The sequence below is a fragment of the Idiotropiscis lumnitzeri genome, chromosome 22 (assembly GCF_059441095.1).
Source record: "Idiotropiscis lumnitzeri isolate Australia: NSW breed Sydney's pygmy pipehorse chromosome 22, RoL_Ilum_1.0, whole genome shotgun sequence".
Classification (NCBI taxonomy): Eukaryota; Metazoa; Chordata; class Actinopteri; order Syngnathiformes; family Syngnathidae; genus Idiotropiscis; species Idiotropiscis lumnitzeri.
The window spans coordinates 3,889,641-3,910,169 of record NC_142412.1 but is presented as its reverse complement, the minus strand read 5'-3'; the positions used below and the strand labels follow the sequence as shown (position 1 = coordinate 3,910,169).

Here is a 20,529-nt window from a genome sequence, read left to right as displayed (position 1 = left end):
TTTTTCCGTCGTAAATTGCCGGACCGCTCCTCCTGCGTCGGACCCGAGTCATAGGAAGTGCCGTGTGGTGGGGCCGGGAGGACCGCTCCTCCTGCGTCGGACCCGAGTCATAGCAGCAACCGCTCGAAAGAATTTAAAGCTTCAAAAAAAAAAAAAAAAAGCACGTGATCACGAACAACACACCTAACAAACAAGAATTCAAGAAGGGGACTTCCAGACTAGCGCGCGTAAGGGAGCGTAAGCGAGCCGGGGTGACCTTTGACGGATGTGAGTGACAGGCCGTCGGTGAGAAGCACGTCCTCTGGTCTTATACATACAGCGAGACTACATGCTCTATTTTTGTGCATGGCGAGCTTTCTTACAGCGTGGAGCCATTCCTTTGACATGCCGGTGAGTTTGCTCCGCCAGCAGTGCACCATAATTGCTTAGCAACACAGTCTGGGGTCTGTTGGTCAGAAAGTCCTTAATCCAGATGCGTGTTTTTAATAATAATTTGTTTTTTTTTGTTATAACATGAATTTCACACTCTCTCTCTCTCTACCCATATATATATATATATATATATATATACGTCGTGCCGCTCGGCGAAACTACAATGCCCCCGAATATTTTTTAAACGTTTCCAATGTAAATTTCCACCTTTATATGTAAGAAGATCGGCGTGGACAACCTACAAAGGAGGGGAAATACAAATGAATACATTTAAAATTTCAATTTGCCATCAACTAATAATTTACATTTTTAATATATTTAACATTTTATACACTACCGTACCTCATCAGTCCTGCGCCCTGCATTCATCTTGGGTGTGGGTCACAATTTTTGGCAGTCTCGTGCCTGCCTGAATGCTGCTTGTCATGTCCTGCTGATATTGGTTGGGGTCCAACTCCGCAAGCTTGATTTGCCTTTTTTTTTTTTTTTTTATTGCTGAACTGAAACACATTCACTATATAAAGGTGGAAATTTACATTGGGCCACTTTTTCATTCTCCTCTGACCAAAAAGTGTCTCGTCTATTTTTCCTCGGGTCGGCCTGGAAAGGCTTGGGGCGACGGTGGTGCGGGGCGGCCCTATAATAAATATATATATATATATATATATATATATGTATATATAGACAGAGAGAGAGAGTGAAATTCATGTCGCACATAATGACCTAATCTAACCAAAGATGCTCTCTTGACTGTGTTTGCAGCAACATGACTCAGATGATCCTATCTTCTCGAAGTTGCACACATTTGAGGTCGCTGCCTGGTCTGATTCCTCGGCATGAATCTGCTACTCCCACAGATGTTCTTGCATATCGTCATTGTCGGGCATGGTCCTCCATGTTATTGAGAGAGCAACGGGGAATTTCCTTCTTTAGCGCAAAATTTCCGTCGGCTTTCCCCACATCAGGTATAGCTTGGATGTGATCACCGAGGAAAATTTGAGAATTAACGACACAGACGTACAAAAGAACATGAACTGAATTCAGACGCGTTGATACCGTAGCGCCGGTGCTGCCCTCCGGTTGGTCACGAGTAGCCGAAGTATGTGAGGTGTGTCAGAAAAAAAATCCAGGACTGGTGTCATAAAAGACACTGAGGTTCTGACTTTTCTGGCTTGTAGTCGCATATCCATCAAACGTGGAATTCAGCTAGATCACTGTTGCTTGCTGCCACTACAAAGGGCAGGGACTTAATCAACGCGGGCTGTTGTTACCATGGGCCGGGCTGCAGTCGTACCCATTCCATGGCCATGACGATACTGTTTTAAAGATTACCAAGGCTTGTTGCAGACAGGCTACACTGCATACAGAAGTGAGAAAAGGAACCATACGTTAGGACATTAGCAGTACTCAAAAATAACACAATTCAAAATATCTAACAAGCTGGATATGAACGCAAGGAAAACCAATTGAAAAACAATATCGCGGAGCTGTGAGGAGCGTGTGTGTGTGTGTGTATGCACATGTGTGTGTCTCCCCAGGAGGCGTGGGTTCGACATCCTCAAGGCCTAAACACTCATCCGATCAAAAATAAGTTGGTGCGGTTCGGACCGTACCAGGGCAGCTATCGGAAGGGAATAAAATGGAAAATACAGAGGTGTCGCTAAAAGAAGAATTTAAGGGAGAGCCCAGGATGATGGCGGAGCGGTCTAAGGCGTTGCGTTCAGGTCGCAGTCTCCCCAGGAGGCGTACCGCAGGCGTGGTCTCCCTACCTCCTCTCTGTAGGCTGTCTCGTCACCTTCCGAGATCAGACCGACCACTGTCGTGTCGTCAGCAAACTTGACGATGGTGTTGTTATGAAGGCTCCCTTGTCTCTGTTCATGGTTTTTATGCCTCGCTTGCAGATCTCAATGGCCTCTCTGATCCAGCGCTGTTGTTTGTTCTCTTCGGTGCGGTTTCTTAACATTGTTATAATGATCTTAAGGTCGGAGCCCCATCCAACCCGTTCAGTTGACACCTCATCCCTATTCAGCGTCCACCTTTGTCCCGCTTCTTTCCACCTTTCGTTTCTGTCATCCATTCTGCTACTGGAGGGTGTAATTGCGCGCAAAGGCAGCGTGTAATGGAACATGAAATGGAAGCCGTTCTCCTCCCAATGTTTCTCGTAAAAATCTGGAAGTGATGACAAAATATGGCACGTGCGACGATCACGCCGGAAGCATGCAAGCGCATCGCGGCGAAATGATAGGGAAGAGGTGTGACATTACATTACATCTCCATGAGGCTTGACAACATTTACTCGCTATGCTAACATCAAGACGCTAGCTTGATTTACGCCGGACATTTGACCATGATGTCACACATTCTTCCGGTCAGCAAATGTCCAAGCGATGTCAAGGGCCATGCTTCAAAGATGTCACATTCGCCTAACAATTCATAACTCACTTCCTGTTCATATTAGACGTTAAAATATCAGTGTACGCCGCCTACTGCCCAAAGACACCTGGGATAGGCTCCAGCACACCCACGACCCACATGAGTTGACTACTTGTTGAGAAAGTGCTTGATTAGATAACGTTTCCTCACTCACCCGGTGAGGCGGGGCCGCTTGGAACCGCCCTCATTTGTCGTCAATTGTTGTATGTTGTTGAACCGATTAAGCGAGCAGTAATTTTAGCTTTGAGTCTTGGTTCGACATTGACACACTCGGGGAGGCAGAGCTGAGGCGGACAGAGTGAGGCTCCAGAGGACAGTCAAAACAGCGCAAAGGATTCTCCATACTGCACTTGGTCAAGCTATTCAACATTTCAATCACATCTTCAACCATGACTTTGTCATCTTGAGTTAGGTATTTGATTGTCCAGTATTTCCTTCATGAGATAATGCAACACTTAGAAAAAGTGTACTGAATCGCCAGTGTATCACGGCCTAATAAGCAAAACGCGAATGATATACTCCTTAAATGCTACTATTGATACAATGACACCCGTTAGTTATTAATAATGATAATAATCACACCAGATCCCCACAGAGAGAACCTTGCTGTGATGGGTCAAATGGGCGTGGGTTCAAGTCCAAAACCACCAAAGCAATTTACATTGGAAACGTTTAGTTTAGCTGTTAATGAAGTTTCGTTTTTTTAGTGCATATAAGTGCATGATTACACAACAAACTGAATGGACGGTTCGGGTTCTGAGCACACTGCCGTATCTAAATTTTAGGACCTCAGCGACCCAAGGCTAATACCAAGTCGAGCGGATGAGTTGTACACAAGCCCGTGATTGGTCTAATATGAACAGGAAGTGAGTTCAGTCAATCCATCAATTCATGGTGAGTAGCAATAATGCCGTGAAAAATAACAAACGATAAAGCTTAAAAAAACAAACGTTCAACCTTCCGCTAACGACCCAGGCTAAACTTAGCTCCTTCCCCGGTCCCTCAGGTCTCCCGTTTTCCTGATTCCCTATGGCGGCAGGCTGAAACTCATTATTCCAACCTGTTTTTTTTGTGACTATATATGGTACAGAAAGAAAATCTATATGAGGTGGTGTATCCACCTGTGATTGGTGGATTAACTTTTTTTTTTCCAGCCGCAATCACTACCTCTCAACCAGCCAAGCACATTGGTTTAAAACCTTTTTTTTCTTTCTTTATCGCTGTAGATTTTCACCTTTCGTGGGTGTGTCTGGAACAGCACAGCAGATTGATGTGTCCTTCAAGTTACTGTGTTTGCTTTATTATTGCTTGGTACTTTCAATGGGCTCTGTCGGAGGCGGGATTCTAAACAATTTTCTGTAAATATTCTTTGTAGAATAGCTTTGACAGCCTGGGGGAGGAAACCCTTTACAACTATTTTTTGTTCTGTATTTGAGATTTATGTTTTTCTTTCAAGAAGAAGAACAGGGAATGTTCGGCCTGACTTTCACGAACGCCGGGCCGTCCCCGACGGAGCATCCACGCGGTTGAACTTGAGGGCCACTCGGCCCAACTTGTGTCCGGGAGAAGGCCGTCCTCTTCGGCCTGACTTTCACGAACGCCGGGCCGTCGCCGACGGAGCATCCACACGGTTGAACTTGAGGGCCGAGGCCATTTAAAGATTTGAATATGAACAGAAGTACGTTAAAGCAAACTATAAAGTGCCGTGGGAGCCAAAGGGATAGAGTAAGATCAATGTCTTGAGTCTTTTCTAGCCAATTTTCAGTCGGATTCGTTAAAAGGGCACGATGTAGCGAGCGCCCGGCCAGCTGGTAAGGCCAGCGAGAAGGCTCACTGTAACTAACTTGTGATCTGATTGTATGGCGCAATAGTCCACATGCTGTGGCTAATTAGCATGAAATGGGGCAGACCAAGGTGGGCGTGATGAAGTAGTGTGGTTGCCTTGGTTACCACATACTATGCATTTTCAGCTCGTACTGTACACATTTGCTATGTGAGTTTTTAATTTAATTTCCATTTTAGTTTGAAAAAAAAAAAAAAAACAAGCCTCTGACGTTGCTTTTCCTTAGCTGTTATAAAAGTTTGTTTTTTTAGTGCTGTAAATGCATTTTCAGCTCGCACTGTACACATCGCCGCCTTCGCATCCCGCCGCCTTCTCCCAGGCCCGTCGAGGTAGGCTTACAGAAAAGATCCTAATGGAACAAGTTCGTTTGGAAGTGCTGTTTTAGATTAATCTCGTTTTTAACGGTTGCAATGTTCAGGAGCCGCCATCGGAGGGCCCCTGCCGGCCCAAAAACCTGCTCCAATCAATGTAGTCAAAGAAGCCATTCTTATGACGAAATCGGCTGAGGTACTTGCCGAAACACTTAAAATCCCCCTGGCTCTTCTTTTTGTCTTTTCTATATTATGTACGTATTAATAACTGTGTTTGGTTTGCAAATGTCAATAAAGTTGATACAAAAAACTATGAGTAAATATTTCCAGTGGGAAGAGAGCAGCCTCCTCTCCTCCAGTCCGAAGAGGGCACGCATTATCTGTTCATGCCTATCGTTTTAACCAGTTGGTGGCGCTACCACTGCGATCAGCCAGCGCCCAAAAAAAAAAAAACAAGGCTCGTCCACTGCGAAAGGTGTCAAACTACTCGCGGCCAGTGGCGAGGACTTGTCCCCTCACTCTATGTATAAGACCAAGACCTACAAAAAAGTCTCGGGACGGGAGGAGTGTGCAAGTGAGAGAAGGGCCCAGGCGCATATGTAGTAAATCTGTGTATTGGGAATAAATCCACTCGTGCGTCATCGCGGTTCACTTGCAAAACAATCCGTATATGTATGTGTTCATGTGCGCACGCATGTGGTTGTGTTACAGGGTCGGGGGCGTGACTTGCCTTCATTCTTGTGACAGGTAAGGCACGCCTTCATGGAACTTGGTACTTTCAATGGGCTCTGTCTGAGGTGGGATTCGAACCCACGCCTCCTGGGGAGACTGCGACCTGAACGGAACGCCTTAGACCGCTCCGCCATCCTGGCAACTGGTAATGCTCTCTTGACTGTGTTACACGATCATCCCAGACATCCTCGTCGCCAAACTGGACACTCGAGGGGTATGCGTACCCCCATTTGAGTACCGGCGGCTGCCGTGTCGTCGTCGTCGGGGTCCGGCGCGGTGCTGTTCAGCTCAGACCCATTTGTGACCATTGTACAGGGAGGACGAACTTTCTTGGCCCGAAAGTGAGCGAGCGAGCCCACACAAGTCACACTTTTTTTTCATAGCTTGGCTGGTCTTACGCTACCTAGGTCTGACTTGTATATATTATGTTTAGAGCTTGGACTGAATCCCCAAATCAATTCTCAGTCGTCATTTGCGTTTTCTTCGACAATCAAACACAATTTGGAGTCTTGTTATAAACATCAAACAATTTAGTCATCATCTGACACGTTTTTATAAAGATCAAAGACAAAATAATCTTTTCATCAACTAATCAATTTTGTCTTCTTCAAACTTAATGTATGTGTTTTTATTAGCCATGTTCGAGCCACGTCAGAGTGTGATCAAGCAGTCCTGACCGCTGCTTGAACTCGAAGATAGGATCATCTGAGTCATGTTGCCGGAGCTTTAGATGGGTGGGGCTTGTTGTCAGACACCCACTGTTCTTCTGCGGTGCGCAGGCACGACAACAACGGCTGTGACCGGGGCAGGCGGCTAACACGTGAGGATAGTAAATAAAAAATAATTTGTTTAAAAGGTGAATTAATCCTTGCTTATCTGTCCATTTTTTCTTTGAAGAGGAGCACCTTCCCCTTGTCATCAACGAGCTGTTGGAAGTGCATGTTAGCACACCCTGCTGGGCAAAGAGTGAGTTGTCTTGCTATGTGAGGCATTATCTCATAAGGGAAATACTGGACAATCAAAGGAGCACTTCAGAGGCCGCAAAAAAAGCAAACATGTGACAGGTGCATCTATCTCCCTGCCTTCCCGGCCATACATGTTTTTGGAATGTGGGAGGAAACCGGAATACCCGGAGGAAACCCGCACAGGTACGGGGAGAACATGCAAACTCCACACAGGAAGGCCGGAGCCGGAATCGGAACATTTCTCGAGGGCCATGGCGAGCCATTTCAAAAAAGCGGATCTCAATGCTTTTGAGAGGCAAAACAAAGCAGAAGGTCTTGGGATGGTAACAGAAGAAGGATCAAGTATGTAACTGTAACAGCGCCAATGTTATCTTGTTGTTTTATTTACAGGAAGTAGCCTCCAAGTTATGCTTTCATTTTCAGTTCAAAAAATATTTTTTTGTTGAGTTCTACATAGTTACTAAACTAGAAGTTATATTCCCTCAACCTGACCTAATATTTTTCTTCCAAGGCTATAATGACGGATGCGTTTTTTTTTTTTGTAAAATGGCAATTGTCAGTTTTATTGCTAGATGAATAAAGTGATGTGCCAAATAGGTCAGGTTTTTATGCCTCGCTTGCAGATCTCAATGGCCTCTCTGATCCAGCGCTGTAGTTTGTTCTCTTCTGTGCGGATGACCCTGCCCTTCTCCCGGTCCGGGGCGCTGGAGCGGTTAGACGGCCGGCGTGGTTTATAACAGCTAAACCAAACGTTTCCAATGTAAATTTCCACCTTTATATAGTGTAGAAAGGCATCCTGAAGCCTGGAAAGTCATTAATTTGATTGTCCAGATATATATATATATATATATATCGGAAACAAAAATTTTTAGCCCCAGTGTTTGTCCCAGGTCTTCAGATGCTACAGGGCAAAAGGCATCTGTGGCACCGACCTAAAACAAAAAATTTTAGCCCCAGTGTTTGCCCCAGGTCTTAAGATGCTACAGACAGAATTTTAAGGCAATCAGATGAAGCCTTTAGGATCAGGGTGCAAAAGAATGACACCTTTCTCCCGACTGGAGAGACAGTTTTTTGACGGCCGCAAAGGGGTGGGAATTTTTTTTTTAACAAAGCATTTTGTTTCAAGGGATTTCTCCGGGAATCGGATCAGGGGACACACAAAAGTCAATAAAAATGTACTTCATTAAATGTTTAAAAACAACCAGTTCTTAAATGCAACTTAAATAAAGTTAAATACAACCAACCAGACTTAGTATTTTTGGGGAAATGTCACATTGCTACTTTGATTTTAAATAGTTGTTGAGGGCCCAACAACAGATGTTCATGTTTGCAAAATTGTTGAGTAGATTTAGGACAGTGACATGGAATTGCTCCCTAAGTGCATGCACACAAGTGAATGGACCCCTCAGCAATCACAACAGACTTGACATTAATTATAGCCTTTTCCTGCAATAAAATACTACATGTCATGAATGTTTGACAGTCTTGAACTAACACATTAGTCTTATTTTTTTCAACACCGACAAATACAAAGGTAACATTTTTAACATTGGACAAAATGGCCCATATGATAATTGCAATCCATGTTGATCCAGCGCTGTTGTTTGTTCTCTTCGGCGAGTAAATGCATACTTAAAATCTACAATAGTCATGTCAGAGGAATCCGAAATTTTCGGCCAAAATATCGTAGGTTTTTGTTGTGTTTTCGCTTTTGAAGAGCAGATGCCGCACGCCGGCTCGCGCGTGGAAATTTACATTGGAAACGTTTGGTTTAGCTGTTATAAAAGTTTGTTTTTTTAGTCTTCTCGCTGATCAGGCTGCACGGGCTACTCGTCCAGATGAACTGCGAGGAGGAAATGGACCAAGGAGACCACTTCGGCTCAGAGCTTGTCCAACAATATAATTAGAGGTGATAATTACCTCTGGCTGGATGTTGTTTGACTCAACATGCGCACAAAACGTGCAACATCTACCCTATAAGGGCTGTACGGAGACATCCTGAAGCCTGGGGTTATACAAATGTTCTTGGGCCAGAAAATCTGTGTTTTTAGGGCAAGAGACCCAAAAAGAAACGTCAAAACCGTTGATTCTGGGCATCAAGTATGCATGGAAGAATCAAAATCATTGATTCACTTCAAATTATTATCTCATAAGGGAAATATTGGACAATCAAATTAATGACTGCCCATTTGAGTTCTGTATTTGAACCATATTTGATGGTCCTTTTTTGCAAGTATAAACTTTGTATTCCAAATCTCTTTTACAGGGCCTGAAAAGCAATGTGTTCTTTGTGGAGCACAAGCAACTGGAAAAACAATTGGAGGAGGGCAAAAGCCATCAGAACGTTCACGAGGCCACGTTTGTCGTTGCTCTTTGCCGTTATCTCCTCCTTCAAGAATACAAACCAGAGCAGATTACCATCCTAACCACCTACACGGATTGATTGTTATTTTGGTGGGTTTGTGGGCGGTTCCAAGCCCACGGGATTTCGAACCAGTGATCTTTCCTTTGGTGGACTTCACTTAAGAGGCTGGAAATCAACGCCGGTTACATGCTTGTCACCTGCTAATGGATTCCCATCGATGAGCCATTGGTGTCAGGCTGATACTGGCTTTATCTTATTGTGGCCCACGCTCTTCTTCGGCGCACGCCGGCCGTCTAACCGCTCCAGCGCCCCGTCGTGCCGCTCGGCGAAACTACAATGCCCCCGAATATTGTACGCCGCTTCCCTCCCACAAATTACCCCTCGCTACGAGTGTGAGCGCGACGTGTGGCCTGCGATTAAAACTTTTCCCACCCCAGAAGTGGCTTCCTTTTTTTGAAGCTCTGCAGAGGTTTTGAGCTTCCAATGGTTGCGTCTGCTGACATCAGATCAGCTCCTGAGGGGGCCCGTCATCGGATCTCATTGACTTGCTGATGCCCTCGCATACGCAAAGGAGATCGGGGTTATCAAACAAGATGATTGAACCCACGCCTCCTGGGGAGACTGCGACCATCTCAAGCAAAAAATAAATAAAATTGTCGCTATGCCGCATCAGCGCAGTCAAAGACCTTCATTCAGAGCCCCATCAGTCGCAGTGCCTGCGAGAGGCAATGATGAGAGGTTTTGGCCCAATCGCAATAAACACTCTACACCATACGTTCCTCGTTGACGTGTACATGGGGTGTTGCAGAGCACAGGTTCCAAGCTGTCTGAGGTGGGATTCGAACGAATCAGCTCCAGTTGGTGACGCTGGAAGACCCCTGCGAATTCCCCAAATGTGGGAATCTCGACTGCACAATTTCTGACAGTGGGTTACTAGCTGGATCAAAAACTAGCTCGTCTTACATTTTGTGCTAAACCTGTGCATCGTGTATCTTTTCATGAATTCACTGGAGAGGGCTCACTTCACCAATGTCAACAAGGAGAAGGTCCTTAATATTTCACTTTCTGAATAAATTTTTGACTTGCTAAAAACACTTTCTAGGTTGAGCTCTATCAAGTGTTTGGGGTTTGTTGCTAAGCAGAATCTCACTTTGGAAAAACTATCATTTTGTCAAATACAGTAATACCCCGCTACTTCGCGGTTCACCTTTCGCGGGTTCAGTGCTTCGCGGGTCTAAAAAATATTCGGGGACATTGTAGTTTCGCCGAGCGGCACGAGGGGGCGCTGGAGCGGTTGAGCTTGACTCACTCCCAATCCCCACTCTGTCAAGTCTTGTTCCTCCTGGGGGGGGACAACGTGTTTTGCAGTGAATTTACGCCTTTTGTTTTTGTATGTTGAGGATTGATTTTTTTTTTTGCCCAATTGAATTTTTTTTTGTTATATTTCGCAGCTGATGTTAATTATATATATATCTATCTATCTATATATATATATATATATATATAAATATATTTCTATATTTATTATATATATTGTATATTTTTTTAAGCATTTTTGAAGGTGCGCCTTAGTGTTAATCTAGAACAGGCGTGGGCAAACTACGGCCCGGGGGCCACATGCGGCCCGTTAAACGCTGAAAATGCATTTACAGCACTAAAAATTTGTTTTATAGTGTCAGCCTAATTATAACGTAAATAAAAAGCTATACTCAGTGAAAAGTTTGGGTTTTTTAATTTTACGCTAAAATTTTTTTACAGTTTTCTGAACAAAATATGTATATATTCTCATGGATTTTCCTTTTTATTCTTACAATGGTGGCTCTAACTAAGCCACTGACAATAAGAATGAGCTAACTCCACTTTTGTCTTTTTTTTTTTAGTTAAGTGCAGAAATGAATAGAGAAAAGGGACATCTTTGAGGTGAATACTGGTCCAAAGTAAGGTTCCGATCTTGTCTCATACTAATGGGCAGTCCATCAACGGCGCTCAGCATGTTTTCCTACCCCTCTTCAGCACAACACTGGGCCATCATGCCAGAAAGAAATACAGTCGGACGTTTTATTATGAGACGAGTTATTATGGCACATTACAGTTTGTTTCTTTTTTTTTTTTTTCAGGCGTCTTCTGACAGACGCCGGTAGGGTTTGAGAAACATGCTTTTTCGGAAAGGACCGCTCGGCCATCTGCACAGAAAAAGGTCTTAATTCTATGGGAAAACCTTCCAAGAGGAGGTCTCCGAAGCAGGAATGCCCATTCATGGCGACACGGGAGGAAGGCACTTCTTGATGACTGGTGTTTCGGGGGTCAAAAATGCAATCGAACAATCGGAAAAATAATAATAATAATAATTTCTACAAATCAGGAAATTAACCTGGTGAGATGTCAATAATGTTTTATCACGAGCCAGATCGTTGTAGTTTCCCTCAGAGCCCATTGAAAGTACCAAGCAATAACCAAGGAAACACGGTCAAGAGAGCATTACCAGTTGCCAGGATGGCGGAGCGGTCTAAGGCGTTTGAAAAATTTCGAGAAGATGGATCATCTGAATCATTACAAAAAATTTTAGCCCCCTTCTTATTCTGTCTTGGCTTTATACATGCATCATCAAATTTTCAAAAAGTTTGAAGAAACACAGATCCGGGGCTGTTTTTTTTTTCAAATGTTCAAGGGGGCGATAGCGAGCCATTTAAAAAAATTAAACAACAAACTAATAAAATATTGATGAATTTGCCAGGCCTGATTTTTCATTTAAATTTCGAACCTCAAAATAAGCAAACTTGTTAACGTTCAGATAGTATTCAACTCCTCCATTCCGTCTAATGCAGTTTTATAAAAAACAGTGGTTCTGAGGACAAAAACATGCTCAACACATGAGACCCTGCTGAAGTGACAACATATGCGGCTCGGTCACCTTGAGACCTGGACTTCCGGCAACCAAAAGTACATCAGTTATTCGACAAAAAAGTGGAACGTCATCTTTCATTTCACCGCCTTCTCTTACGGCTGTGATGACACTCAAGATCAGACACAGCTATCATAATAACGCAGACGGCTGATAATTTGGACTTTGACAGTGCGTGCAATCGTTTATATCGCATAGTGATGCAAGACGACTTCAGTGAAGATGATGCTCGTGTCTTATTGTGGTTTCGATTGTGGCTGCACAACCAGGGGTGGGCCGCTCCGCAAACATTTAATGGTGTATAGGATTAGACTCGCTGTCAAGAGCTGAATGCCTCTCATAGCAAAGTGGGAGGAAACCGGATTTGTTATCTGCTAAGGAACATTTTATTGACAAAATCTGTGTGCAAAGAACATGTAAATAAGAGGTGTAATATTTCAAAATCGTAATTGCGAGCAGTTCTGCGGGGCAAGAAAATGTACCCAGGAAGGTAGCAAAACCAGGCAGCGGCTCGCAGACTCATTTCCTGTCTTCCAGAGTCCATCGAGGAGCACCAGCAGCACGTTCGGGCCGTAACAATATTGTGGTCCAATCAGACAGTATGAGAAAAGTTCCTGGGATCTGAGGTAGCCTCGCATCTGGTACCCGGGCCTTGAGTTTGATGCCAGAACCGAATGACTTTCCAGGCTTCAGGATCACAGGCTGGAGGTGGTAAAACGCTGGACCTGAGCGTGTCGCCTTACTATACATGGTATTCCACTTGGCGGCGCTGGAAATACTGGACAATCAAATTAATGACTTCCCAGGCTTCAGGATGCCTTTTTACACTCTATAAATGTGGAAATTTACAACACTGCTCACCTCCTTAGCATGAGGAAGGGGCTTAGAGAACAACAGGGACATGTGCTTGATGGCCTTTATCAAAAAGTTTTCCCGCCATTTGTTAATGCCCCCTCACTTATTTACATCATGAGAGCATCTTGGCGCAATCTATTTGCAGAAAAAGATTTCAGCTTTTACCAGTTGGTGGCGCTACTACTACGATGAAAAATAAGTTGGTAGATGTCTTCAGGGCTGAGGTATCCTCAAATGTGTACAACTTGAATTTGACTTAGGTGATGACGTCAGCCTGTCTAACTCGCTCAGGTGAGTCAGACTTAACGTCTAATATGAACAGGAAGTGAGTTATGAATTTTTGAAAGTCCGACTTTTGCCAAGTAGCGAGGGTTCACTGTATGTATAAGACCAAGACCTACAAAAAAGTCTCTTGGAGCAATGAGCTAGGTTTTACAGGAAGTCAATATTATTTTTACTTTGGTTTTTATAAGACTAATTTCCCATCAAGTTTTCACTCTGATGTATATTAAGGCAATCAGATGAAGCCTTTAGGATCAGGGTGCAAAAGAATGACCCCTGTAAACATGCAAAAAAAGCACAGACAGGTGATCCACCCTGTCCTGCTCTCCGGGCTTTCCTCTCATTCACTCTGAGACAAAAAGACGCCATTCGATAAATTTCACCCTCTCTCTCTCTACCCGTATATATATATATTATTATTTTTTTGGGCTTCTCGTTCGGGGCATGGGTTTCTACCCTTTTCTCTCGTGGGCCAGGTACAGCCCATTCCATTCTTTAAGAGTCCAGCAGTATTTTTTTCATAAAAAAAAAATAAAAAAAAACGTTTTAATAATTTAATAAGTCTGCGTGACTCGGACTCACCGAAGAAAATGATAATGCTAAACAAAAAAGAAGCTAAAAATTAAAGGACAATAATATAAAAAGACGAAGCTAAAATATATAAGAAAAATTATGATACTAAAAGACAGAGAAGAAGCTAAAAATTAAAAGACAATAATATAAAACGACGCAGCTAAAATTTACGTGTGACCTGCATTGGTCACCATCACATTGTGGCTGATCACTTCCATGTGCCCAAGGAGGCGTGAGTTCGAATCCCACCTCAGACAGAGCCCATTGATATATATATATATATATATATATATATATATATATATATATACGGGGAGAGAGAGAGTGAAATTCATGTCAAATGAAGAGATCAGACAGTTGAAGAGGGCCTATAAAGAAGGTTTGACCTGGTTGCCAGAACCTCCACTAGGACATCTTCATCTGTGCCCAGTTTCTGTTGCAATAAAATGAAATTTATTTATTTCTACAATTGAAGGAAATATTTCTTGATGTTATGACATGCTTATTAACTATATTGTGTTTTGTAAATATATTGTGACTGGATTTTCACAAATAATCACCATTCCAGGTAAGAAATAATGGCTTTTCAGAATCAAATATGTGTCGGACGTGCTTGGCTGAGAATAGACTCTCGTCCTTACATACTGCGCACATTCAGGAGTAAAACACGGCTGAAATGGCCTTCTTATAATTAAACAGTCACGGGTGATGTATGACCGTACGGTTTATATGGGGATGAATTAGCATTTTACATGGCTAAAAGCTGATTTTTTTTTCGTATAATACGTACACATTAATAAATGTGTATAATATTTTCATGGGTTTCCATAGATCAGTGTAAAGGATTTGTTTTTAAGGCGTGACAATTACGAAATTTAAATGAAAAATCAGGCCTGGCAAATTCATCAATATTTTATTAGTTTGTTGTTTATTTCAACCATCTTATTTGATGAGACTGACCCGTGCATTTGGGCATTTTCACACACGAGTGGATTTATTCCTAACACACAAATCTACAACTTGAGTTTGGGTCCCTCTCAATACAGCTCTCTTTGTCTTCGCTGTTCAGCATTAATTTATAGACACAATATGCAAATGACACAGAGACAAAGGCATCCTGGCATGATTCTATTGGCTATGTGTATGCTGCAGTTAACTTTAGCTTGCTCCTCTTGGTCTTTCTTCAAGTGGTGGCCCCTCCTGCTTGTGGCTGAAGGGTCCAGTTTCTTGTGCATCCCTTCCCCCTCGAGGTATCTGTCTGCGCCAGGCACCGACCTAAAACCTCCCAAACCTCACATTCTTTTTCCAACTTCACCAGCCACCCACACAGCATTCCACAGAATAACAGTGACACAAGATGCAGGACATCGAATAAAACTAGCCAGGTTTAAACTCTTCCACTCCTTTAGTGGGTATTGTCTTTGACGATGTTGAGAGCCCTTCTGAGGCACCGGGCGGTGTAGATGTCCGATTGTACTCTGTGGCAACAAAAGCTCCGGCAACATGACTCAGATGATCCTATCTTCTCGAAGTTGTACACATTTGAGGATACTTCAGCCCAGAAGACATCTACCAACTTATTTTACATCGTAGTAGTAGCGCCACCAACTGGTAAAAGCTAATACAAGTTATTTTCTTGGATGTTTTTCTCCGTGCAACTCAACAAGGTCGCCCTCATATATGCTCGGATGACTGTTTCGGCCATGAGGATGTCACAATACGAAATTAGTCCTTTTTCGTTTGGTCGGATCTCATCATTGAACAAGCGCATGCTGCAAGGAATGCATCTGCATCTTTGTCTTACTATGGTCTCAAAAAGGCTGAAAGTCACAACCCCCTTTTCTACCTACAAGTCCAGGAACATTTGTTCTTATGCTTAGTTGCATCTAGTTCAGGGGTGGGCAAACTCTTTGATTGGCAGGCCACAATGGGTTCGAAAATTTGACAGAGGGGGCGGACCAGGAGCAGATGGATGGAGTGTTTTGGTAACCTCACCTCATCGGAGAAAAAAAAATGATGGCCTAACAGGGCCACCGCCCAGAAAAGAGTAACACAGAACTTTGTAATACTGTCACTCCCTGACCAGTTCGTTGTTAGCTGTTGTTGAAAACCTGCAGTGAGCACATCAAATCCGTCAACGCTTTGTTGTCCAGCCTGCCCAAGAGGTGCTGTAAATCTCAATAAGCATTGGAGCAGCTACAAAATAAAGACATAAACATGACATTTGGATGTTTTTTTTTTTTTTTTTTGTTTTTTTTTAGTAAGAAAAAAGTGTAGAAATGCAGTACTTCTAATAGGGTAAAACAGTGCTTTTCTTAAAACCTCGTATAGCTTGTCATCGTCATTAAAAAAGGGGCGTTGTATATGTGAAAGCATATGTGCATTCGCATCAGTTATCCTGCCAAAATAAGAGAAGCACCTCGGCAAAATAAAAGACAAGGAACAAAGCAAACACATTCAAGAGAGCATTACCAGGTGCCAGGATGGCAGAGTGGTCAAAGACGCTGCGTTCACATCTTCCCTGGCAGAACTAAAAATTCACCCGGAGCTCCGTGCCCGAGGGCCGGCTATGAGCCGCGCCACTTTATTTATTCATTTATTCATTCATAACTGACAGCCTCGGCCTCCGCTCGTGCCCGGGCGGAAGAGGTGCTCCTCTTCGGCTTAATTGTCACGCACGCCGGACCTGCTCCCAATACATAAAAAAACGGGGAATGTCGAAATCATCGACTCATTAGAAATTGAAACATTTACAAATAGTTCAAACCGTAAAAATATCACAAACTATGATCCCAAAACATTTGGAAAAGGTTCGCAAAATGTGAACCATTAATCTGTACTTCATAAAAGCATGTAGTCAAACCCGAAAGAGGCGCCTTGTCATGCAACGTGCCTATAACTCTCTCGCATGTCAAAGAGGGAGGTGCGCATGATGGCTTCGCATGTGATCTTGTACAAGCTAATCAACAATAAATTAAATCTGCGAGCACCGTTGATTCTGAAGGAAAGCAAACACATTCAAGAGAGCATTACCAGCCGCCAGGATGGCCGACTTCCTGTAAAACCTAGCTCATTGCTCCAAGAGACTTTTTTGTAGGTCTTGGTCTTATACATACAGTGAACCCTCGCTACTTCGCAGCATGTTGTCTGAATATGTGCAGTCCAAATCCTGCAAGTGGTGGCTCAGTCTGCAGAAAGTAATCAACAAGGTCGAGATAAACCCACGCCTCCTGGGGAGAGCACAACTAACGGGGGCTAAAATCTTTTGTTTTGCGTTTAGGTCGCAGTCTCCCCAGGAGGCGTGGGTTCGAATCCCGCCTCAGACAGAGCCCATTGAAAGTACCAAGCAAGAACAAAGCAAACACAGTCAAGAGAGCGTCTCGGCGGGGTTCGTCGAACAGTGCAATGCCACTCCCAGCTCATGAAAAATGGAAGGCGGATTCAACATTAGGGCGATGTCCGTGAACGACTGGCTGATGGCGCAACACTGTGAGGCCATTGGAACAGGAGAAACGCAGAGTCTGAGGACGTCCATCGTAGATTTTCTCGGCTCGAAATATTGGACAATCAAATTAATGACTGCCGAACCAGTGCAATTGTGCAGTCCTAGGATGCAAAGCGAAGCACTGAACCCCGTCCGTCTTGCAAAGCTCACCGGGTCTCAAAGCTGGTCCTGGTCCTCGGCTTTCGCATAGTTATGTATCTCGGTGCTTTGTTATTGCTTGGTACTTTCAATGGGCTCTGTCTGAGGTGGGATTCGAACCCACGCCTGCACCTTAATAGCCACGCCTTTTGCCAAAATGTCAGATTTTAGATTAGATTACTCTACAGAAGGACCTCATGATGACCACTGAGGCTCCAATAGTCACCCGGAATGGTCATGCCGCGTATTGTGACATCCTCATGTTTAGACTAGTGAAAAAAATACGAGGTGATTGTCCTTCTGGAAGGTTCTCCTCTTGCCACAGTGGACTTCTGGAGTTCGGACAAATTGACCATTGGGGCCCGATTTAAAAGAGTCCTGCTCGGTCAGAACTGGACGCCATCGCACTCATTTGAAGCTCCAAAGCAGCAGAAAGATTCGTTTACCCTCCACGTTCTGCTGCCCGACCACAGCTAAGACATTCATATTCATCACTTGTTCTATTATAGATCTTTTCCCAAAAAATTATAAATAAGAGAGTGCAATGGAATTTAGGTGCTTGTTGGTTTCTTTGCTCTGCACCTTCATCCACCCCCGCACCTGGCACACACACACACACACACGCACACACACACACACACACACGCACACACACGCAGTCGTCGTGGTCTGTAGAGGAAATACTGGACAATCAAATTAATGACTTTCCAGGCTTCAGGCACCGGATTAGATCGTCAGCGACCATTGAGAATCTTTTCAGGCCGCGGTCCGAGTCCCACGGTGACATAAAAATATTCAATATGTTTTGCAAGTTTCTAAATTCTTGTTAAAATTAGCTAATCATTTTCATATGGCTATTTATAGCTCAGTTTGGTAGTGTAATGGCACTTCAAGCACGTCCTCCTCAAACTCCACCTCCCAGAAGGCAGTAAACTCTCAGTCACCAACATTAGGTGACAACAGAACATGGCAAACCAAGCTATAAAACAATATGACAGTTCTTGTTTCCTTACTGCTTCTTATTTTGATCGGGGACGGACGAGGTCGGGCCGGGGGAAAAGGAATCGGATATCTGCGCGCGGGTTTCAATGGGCTCTGTCTGAGGCGGGATTCGAACCCACGCCTCCTGGGGAGACTGCGACCTGAACGCGGCCCCTAAGTTTAACCGAATGGAAGCTCCTCGTTATTGTGAATGATGTCGACGGCTGTTGGGATTTTTATGGCTCTTTTGACGCGCTAGTAAATGGTGGTCCCGCAGTTTTGCTGTTGTGGCCGACTAACACAATTGAAAGGCTGTCTCTTGTTTTAGAGACTTTCACCGAATGCCGCCCAAAGACTTAATATTGTCTCTGCTTTTTTTTTTTCCCTGCATGCAGGCAGTTTGCTGAAGCCTGCGGCCAGGCGTGTTTCCAACGTCTTTGACGGCGACATGCAGCTGGACTCGGGCAACGGCAACTCCACCCTGCTGAAGGGAATCAAAGCTCACTCTCACATTGGCACAGCATTTCCCGGGACGGGAGCGGAGACATGTCGAGCATTTGATTATTTTTGCGGGTTACAAAACTAACAAATTCTAAGTGTAAACAGTATTCAAACATAACATGTATTTTATTTAAAAAAAAAAAAATATGGTATGTCAGGAGTTGGTCACTTGATGGTGACTGTGGCAATGTTATGCCGCCTTTAATGTTGACAGGTAAGTCACACCCTCATGGAACATCAGCTGATAAAGACGGGTCTCAAGACACCATCATGCGACACTCTGAAGAAGGCAAAAGACTCGCCGAAAATGTGAAATATTTTTACAAGTATTTCTTTTACTACTCATAGGCAGTTTCATAATAATAGTACAATTTGGCATCGTGTATTGTTTTTTGGTTAAAAAAAAACTTGCTGGGACTTACTTGACTCTCATAAACGGGTTAAAAGTGAATTCATCCGCCAAAGTAGATGGGATCGTCGGCTCGTTATTTTGGGGGATTTTAGTCCGGCCCACGAATCAGCCCTCTGGCGTGTGATGAAACCACTCGTGGCCAAATGGGCCAACGACAAAAATTGACTCCGAACGTGTCAATTCGATCTGCTATCAACACAAATCACCCCTCCAGCACCGACAGGATAGGGATGGAAGTGTGTTGACAGATGCCTGAAGTGTGATGGGGATCGTCTACTTTTCTCAGTCTGGTGTGATGCACTCGCACATGGGGGAATCCCCCTTCCAGGATGACCAGGCTGCAATGGATGCCGCTTGCCCTCGGGGAAGTTACGTAATTACTCTCACGACGCTCTAACGGAGGCAAGTGATGCAGTCGATGGGTATCGATCCAAGGCAAGTGTCTGACGGAGACGGCCCCGCGTCGCCGTGGGAGCGCGATATGGACTACATCGGGCCGGGAGCTTAGATAAATGTTATTCGTTGGCTGGACATCATTAGCATTCGCAAAATTATGAATCGCTTTGCGGTCGAAAGCGAAAGATCACTAATTTTTTTGACAGGTAAGTCACACCCTCATGGACAGAATGTCAATTATTTAATTATCCCGACTTACCATGGGCATTTTACAGAGCCCGCCAGGGGCCATCAGGAGAATAGATTGCGTTATAACGCAATACTTTGGAATATATTGCAATAATTAATGTGAAATTTCGCAATACATTGAGCATGAATGGGGGATTGGGGGAGCTTGCACCAGTGGCTAATGCTAGCAGCTAGCTGCTAGCCAGTAGTAGCCACTAACGCAGTAGACTTGTGTTGTGTCATACGATGATGGCATAATAAACTCGCGGTTTGTTAGCATCCTAAGTTAGCGAATTCTTCCCTGGCAGCTGCTTTCTTAAGAGCGGCCCGTCATTGTTGTTTAGAATCACGGTGGAAATGTGCTCCACTTGTTTGAAAGTGAGAGCACTTGATTGTCATCTGGAGTGGCCTTTGACCCCAAATCCCACTCAGTCTGCTCTAATCGGAAGATCACTGACACTCGGTGTGTGTGTGTTTTCATCCCTCTCTATTTTCCTCTTTACATCAAAATTCATGTCTATACACCTGTGATATTTCATAATTACAAATGTGGTATATTTGCATCCTATTTAATGTACCATATATTCTACTATTACACTTCTCATGTGTAGCACTCGATACTTCTCAAACACCCTGGGTTCCCTTGCCTGATCTTGGACCGTTCCACTTTTCCAA

General features: G+C 43.9%; 1 long non-coding RNA gene across 1 annotated transcript; it reads left to right on the top strand.

Moving 5' to 3' along the window:
- Positions 1-6,510: 6,510 nt before the first annotated feature.
- LOC148316150 (uncharacterized) lies at positions 6,511-10,661 on the top strand. Its single transcript, XR_015840330.1, has 3 exons — positions 6,511-6,571; positions 6,649-7,058; positions 8,983-10,661. It is a non-coding gene; the product is annotated as an uncharacterized LOC148316150 (long non-coding RNA).
- The last annotated feature ends 9,868 nt before the right edge of the window (positions 10,662-20,529 follow it).